Source organism: Macrobrachium nipponense, chromosome 35, assembly GCF_015104395.2.
Source record: "Macrobrachium nipponense isolate FS-2020 chromosome 35, ASM1510439v2, whole genome shotgun sequence".
Taxonomy (NCBI): Eukaryota; Metazoa; Arthropoda; class Malacostraca; order Decapoda; family Palaemonidae; genus Macrobrachium; species Macrobrachium nipponense.
This window is the reverse complement of record NC_061096.1, coordinates 51,128,958-51,136,598: the sequence shown is the minus strand read 5'-3', so window position 1 is coordinate 51,136,598 and position 7,641 is coordinate 51,128,958. Positions and strand designations below refer to the sequence as shown.

Here is a 7,641-nt window from a genome sequence, read left to right as displayed (position 1 = left end):
TTATAAGAGATTAATTTCTAATCCAGAAACAAAATCGAATTGGTAGGCGAGCATGTAAACCACTCGTCCAAGGAGGAACTACGAGTAGTAAAAGAGTTAGCATAGGTGAAAGAATAGATCAGAGTGTTCTATAATTATACAATTACACAGAGAGCATGGACGGTGTCATCAGAAAAAAAGAAAACCTGTTTACAATATAGGAATACTGAGACTTATTTGCAAATTTACCAAAGTTATAATGTTTTTGTATTTTATGAGTTTTTCAATATATATAACTACAGGAACCTTAAATCCCCGACTAAACACTAAACCGGTGCTTTCATTATTTCCCCTTTTCCAGAAAAATTACCGCCTGCTCTAAAGTATATTTTCATCTTTGTTTTCATTTAATCACATCTACAAACAATGGATGACTTATTTTGACCAAAGTGTAATAAAAAGCGCAATACACCTGTTATATATGTGTTAAGCCAACAAAATTTGTCGTGCTTATCAGCGAATAAATTTAACGGCCTACTTATCTTTAAATTCACGGTAATGCAGAGGACAAACAAGGGATAATATACAATTCGCCAGGGTCGATTCAGATTTGTAATACTGCTTCTGTTTTTTAAGTAAAATCAGTATTATCATAAATTGGTAGACAGCGGCCTTTTAGTATATCTTAGTTCTTTGCCCTCCTTATAATTTTTCATCCACTAAAAAAAAGACAGCTACTAAGCTACTATATATTGTTAGTCTAGATGCAAAAAGATTCTGCAGTTCGAGTGATCTTTCCGTCTTCCTACTCCACGTACACTACTCAAGCAGTTCATCTCTGAAACTACCAACTATTTCCTTCATTTGCACCAGAATTTCATATAGCATCTTCATTAAAGCACGTACTACATTTGTATGCCATTCTTTGTTCTTTTCAGATCTGAGATTCAGCATCTCCTAGTTTCAGTAACTGAATACTTGTGAAATAAAATATGACTTCGAGGTTCGAGCGAAGAAAATGAACCATGAGAAAAGATAGGAGTGATGTGTCACGGTGACAGCACTGTCATGAGAAATGTCTCAGATGCTTATCAGATCGACAACAGGAAAAGCGTCTCTTGTATTTGATGAAAGCCAAGTGTAAACGAACTCGCTGATAGTGTCTTTTTTTTTTTAATCACGTGACACGTCATTAAAAATCTATGTTATAAATAGGCAAACGAATCCAATAATGCTGTAGTCCAGTCTCAGTTGAAAGGCAGGTAAAGTTTCCTCATTATTTATTTCATAAATCAAAATATATCTTTTCAAGAGAGGGAGAGAGAAAAAAACGGTAGCATAATTTCTCTTCCCTTCTGTAAAACTAGGAAAATGTTCAGTAGGCTATAATACCACTACCAGAAGGCTCCCCACAAACCTAACCTTATCAAAGGAAAATTTTGAATCGTGTATATTCCCTTTTAACTTTCCGAAGAAAAAAAATGTATTTCCCACTGATTATCATCATAAATGCAAACTCTTTTTGTACCTCATTTTGTCTCGTCACCAAATCTGTGTATGATTCCGCTGTCACCCAGCAGGGCAAGGCAGTCAATTCTAACAGTAAAATCCTTAAAAGAAGCTAGTCTTTGCCAATAGTGTTTTTGAACTCTGAAATTTGAATTTAAAAATGCCATTCGGGTTGCGTACCTCCCATAAAATATACTCCATCGATAATTTTCTTAATGAACCGGACGCTGCCTCAACGGTAATACTGGAGCATGGGAATGTTCCTCGCATTAGTATCTCGACACTACGAAAGTACCTAAATTCAACGTAGGCCTACCTCTCCCACTGTAGCAGTAGGGCCATTACCCATGGAGATTTTAATAATCACCTGACAGCTTGTGGATAATGACTCCTCCAAGACCGTGGTAGAGAGTATTGGTAAAAGAATGTTAAAACCAAAGGAACGACAGAACTATCAGCATCTCTGTGACCCTCTTTTACAAGAAAATTGACCTCGGCATAATAACATAAAATTAGAATGGTAGAAATGCGTCACGTTTGTTTAAAAGCATCTCACATGTCACCTCATCGACGACAATAAAAAGGCTCTGCAGTTTCATACCAGAGAATTTCTTGTAGCCACGACTGAGATTATCAGTTGGGAATCCGACTCTCTGCTTTGATTTTCATTTCTTTTTTGATGAAAGAATCATTTGGCACAACCTTCCAAAGACTGATAAGAAAGTAAAATAAATTTTATGTTTTCTTTTCTTTTTTTGTTTTATGTTTTACATCTACTGCTGTTTCAGGAGTGTAATTACCTTTTCCTGAGATTTCTTGGAGGTTGTGTTATTTACAAATCAAATGGTATTTATCCATTTGTTATGGTGACGAATCTCCACATAACATCCTTAATTTTCCTCTTGATGTTTTTATTATATCATTAATTTGAAGATTTTCATACATAACTATGCGCATGGCTAAGATTTTGAGAGTATTTACAGTTCAATGACTGATATGTGCGTGCCTTCTTGATATCAGTTTTAAGTATAGATTTAATTCACCAAGTGAATGATTTCTGTATTACTTTACTCATCACACAACTTCCCTTTTTCTCGTTAATATTGGAAGTATATCATTACACGTAAGCGTTCTTTCTTAATTTTCACGAATCATAAAAGGTAGCAGAATGAAACCTTGTCACTGAACTTGTTTTCAGCCCACGTATTTTGTTTTTGTCTCGCAGAGTTTTGTACAATAGGCGATTTGATCCCTTTTCAGGATGAAGGTATTGTTGCTTTGTGCGTTGGTGGCCGCTGCTTCCGCGGCACTTCATCCTCTGTCCGATGAGTTCTTAGAGTTATTGCAAAGCAAACAAATGACATGGACGGTAAGACTATTATGCAATTTGGAATGTGTGACCCTAAGTTGCAAAATCTTTTAAATTTCATTATTGACTTTTATCTAATATCTTCTGTGGATAAGTTTGTGACATTTACTAATTGTGGACTTGTGATTTTGAGTCTCTCGCATAATTCAGCGTTTTATCTCTTATTGAACAAGTGCTACTTAATTTACTTCTATCTCACTTTTGCTATTTTCGCCACCACACTTAACAATGTAAGATATTGCGCCTATTCTTAGAATACACTTAGAAGTCAAATCGTCGACCTTTTACAGCCAGGACGAAACTTCCCAAAGGAAACTTCAAAAGAATTCCTTCAGACTCTGGCCTGTATTCACAAAAATCCCAACACCCCAAAACTTCCTCTGAAGAAAACGGGTCCCAGGAAGGGAGTGAGCGTCCCAGCATCTTTTGACTCGAGAGAGGAGTGGTCTCACTGTGACTCCATCAAGGAAGTTCGCGACCAAGGAAACTGCGGATCCTGCTGGGTAAGAGAGTAAAAATTACTTCCTACAATATAAAATCCCGTTTACGAGTTTTTTGTCTGTATACTGAATTTTTTTAAATTTTATTTTTCGTGCATTGTAAGTAGGTAAGTCATATACCAGTGTGTCACTAATATTTATAATGGAAAAGAGCTTTTCTCCAGCGCAGTGGCACGAATTCAAGCATCGTTACCTCTGGACTGACGAATGACCTGCGCTACTTAGAAGCCTATACGATTCTGGAGTTTATCTTTTACTTTGAGATTTACTGTGTCATCTGTATTTTTGCTTCATATCTTATGTAAATGGTACCTTGCGGTAGTATATATAATATATATTAATTATTAATATTATATATATACTATATCTATATATATATAGATATATATATATATATATATAGGTAGTAGGAAGACCACTAAAATTTGGAAAAAATTGAAAGTTTTTATTTAAGCTTTCGGGGAGTACATTCTCTGCCTCTTTCAGAAAGAGGGAGAAAATGTACTCTCCGAAAGCTTAGATAAAAACTCAATTTTTTGCAAATTTTAGTGGGCAGCCTACAACATCATACTCTAGTAAACTGATACAGTGTTTAAATTTGATATACATATATATATACATATATTATATGTATATATATATATTTATATATATCATATATATATATATATGATATATATATATATATATATTATATATATATATATATATATATATATATATCTATATATATATATATATATATATATATATATATCTATATATATATTATATATCACAATTGTAATGTTACCTATGGATGTACAGTCATTTTTAATTACACCGCACTTTATTGTTTAAACGATATGGCATCAAATTTGACCAACATACATTTAGAAAATTTTCGAATTGCATCACACAAGTTGAGGATCATGGCAACATTGGAATTTCCTGCTACTGATGCTAAGGCTTTTGCCACAGCAATGACAGAGTTTTCCAAAGCCGGATAAGTTCAGATATCTTTCTTGTTGCTATTATTCGTTGATGTAGTCTTTACTTAAGATCTTATTTCCCTCATGTGCATTATGAGATGGTCAAGTCTAAAATCATACTCGCGTCTTCTCAAGAACGAAGCTACAACCTTGGGTTAAGCATGAGAATTCTCAGTACCGTATCTCAGTATTAAAAAGAAGTTAATATTTAGGATGGTACTAACAGCTACCATTCCCCTTGTCCTTCTGTGTGATACGAGAACGTAAATGTCTTAGTTATGAATGGCACAATCCAGAGAGAGGGTTACTTCATTTCTATTAACTGCAAGAGAAGCGAGAATATAGAGCAAGCATATTTCTAGAATGATAACAACCTTTTAAAATTTCTTTTTGAAAATACGAAATACATTCTAGATCAAGAGGCACTGATCAAAGCTACAGAAGACATTTCAGAGTTCTGTTTTTACTTACCAGGCAGTTGCGGCTGCTGGCGTCATGACTGACAGGACCTGCATCGACACCAATGCCTCTGTGACATTCCGATATTCCTCCGAGAACGTGGCTGCCTGCTGCGTCGAATGCGGCCTCGGTTGCTTTGGCGGTGATGAAGACTGCGCTCTCAGGCACTGGGTCGAGCACGGCTACGTCTCTGGAGGCCGCTACAACAGCAACGAAGGGTGTCAGCCATATTCTGTGGCAGAATGCGAGCATCACATTGTTGGAGAAAGGCCGCCTTGTGAGGGCGAAGTCCCGATTTTGTTGTGTCACAAACAGTGCGCGGACGGATATCCCAAGACCTACGAGGAGGATCTGGAGTATGGAAAAGAAGCCTATGTGCTCCCTCAAGACGTAGCAGCTATTCAAGAAGATGTTCTGGCCAACGGCCCATGTCACTGCCGCCTTTGCTGTTTATGACGACTTTTTATCATACAAATCAGGCGTTTACCAGCATGTGGAAGGGGAACTGCTTGGATATCATGCAGTCCGTCTTATAGGGTGGGGTGAGGAAAATGGAACCCCTTACTGGCTCATTATCAACTCCTGGAACAACGACTGGGGGGATCAGGGTCTTTTCAAAATCCTTCGAGGTTCAAATGAATGCGAAATTGAAGGAGATGTGGCGGGTGGTAAATACTTAGCCCACTAATCTTAGTGAAATTGGAGATCTCGCAAGCAATAAAGAAAGAGGGGAAGCTTTTCTACGAACAGAACCTACATCCGTCGATTTTACTTTGTTTTGATAACTCATTTCCATTTGGAGAATAATAAACACTGCTTGTATAATAAAAAGAAAAATGAATGTCACACTCCTTTACACCACATAAAACTGTTACACGGTGTCCAATGCTTTATATCTATAAGACCATAAAGAAATGGAAAATAAAATCGTGTTTTACTTTCAGTTGTGTAAACCAAAATAAACATTTAATTCATGATATTTACTATTGAAAAAAGTTATTTTCAGTCTTCGAATAAATTAAATCCAATAGATGATTAAATTCGAAGCCGAATAGGATTTGTTAAATTTTATTTTTCATGACTGGATAAATTTTTCTTAGTATAATATTAACATTCAAGTATACATTCTCCCAAGCTATACGGTATGCTGATATACAGACATATAACTATAATTATTTTAATATTACTATAATTATTTATAAATAATATATATATAACTATTATATATATATATATATATATATATATATATTATATATATAGAGCGAGAGAGAGAGAGAGAGAGAGAGAGCGAGAGAGCGGAAGAGAGAGATAGAGAGAGAGAGAGAGAGAGAGAGAGAGAGAGAGAGAGAGAGAGAGAGAGAAATTGACAATTTTGTATTTGCTAAATACTATTACATTAAGAGAGATCAAGACCTACTATCAGTCGAGCAAAGCAGTCGCCTCGGTATTACAGGATGTCTCTTCTTCAGAGGTCTACTATTACAGATATTACATCAATAAAAGTTAGTTTGTTGATCCTTCGGAGAATGACAAACACATCCAAACATTCGCCTCAACAGCGTGGTTAGTATGGTATTAGCGTCCCACCTCGGTGGTCGCGGGTTCGATTTCTGGTGTTAGAAGTTCACTCTCGACGTGGTTCGGAAGTCACGTAAAGCCGTTGGTCCCGTTGCTGAATAACCATTGGTTCCATGCAACGTAAAAGCACCATACAAAACAAACAAACATACGAACAAAAACCTCCAAAACAACTATTTACATTTGGGAGTAAAACGTTATACTAAAAAATGTCTTGAGATAACGGACAAGGACGAGAATATTGCATGCCCCCCCTTTTTTTTAATGTAGTATACCAGTGAATATAAAATGTTTGCACACAGAAAATATGACATTTTATGGATAAAGTACTTTCGTAATTTCATCTCATAAAACCACGAATATACTTTCATTAGATTTAGAAATTGAGACCCTTGTTTCTTCTCAGTATACTCTGTTTCCATAATAGTGAAGGTATACATTAAACAATAATTGTCATGGGCGCTCGCACATTAGGGCGAGAGGGGGCACTTGTCTCCCCCCCTGAAATCCTAGATGAAATAATTATATATATATAAGTATATAATATAATATATATATAATTATATATATATATTATTACCATTTAAACTACAATCCCCTGGTTTTCCTTCCATTTCAAAATATAGTCTTTCAGTTTAAGTAAATTAAAGGTATCATTATGTATTGTATAATATTTGTATACAGTATATAACTGTGTTGTTCTTTCCAGAAATATTTGAATTCGGCTGAACAGTATATGGAACTACTGAAAAAGAGTCAATGCAACATTGTATATTTTCTTTATCGCATCTAGCTTCACTTAATTATTGGCATCACAGTTCTTCCATTACACACACACACACACACACACACACACACATATATATATATATATATATATATATATATATATATATATATATATATATATATATAATTTAAGCCCCTTCTTGGAAAATATGCTGCGGACGCCCATGACAATTCTGTGACGAAATTTGGAACTGATAAAAACCACACTTGAAATACAGACGACGTAGGTATATAAATTCTGGTAGTTTTACCTGATAAAGATAATTTTAAAGACGTGGGTAAATTTTATGTTTGTAGTACTTCGTTTACCACCACCCTAATGCTGAATGTGGACGAGGTTTCAGCAAGGCCTAATAATTCAAAACAAAACCGAAGAATAGCTAGATCTAGAACATAAACCGCTAGTAGGGTCAATTTGACAACTGAACGCTTAAAAAGATGATAGATTCAGAACAGGTCTGCATGAACTTGAGTTCTAATATCA

The 7,641-nt window shown here is 35.3% G+C and overlaps 1 pseudogene; it reads left to right on the top strand.

Annotated features, from left to right (window-relative positions):
* The first annotated feature begins 1,205 nt into the window (after positions 1–1,205).
* LOC135208757 (cathepsin B-like) lies at positions 1,206–5,714 on the top strand (annotated as a pseudogene).
* Positions 5,715–7,641: the final 1,927 nt, after the last annotated feature.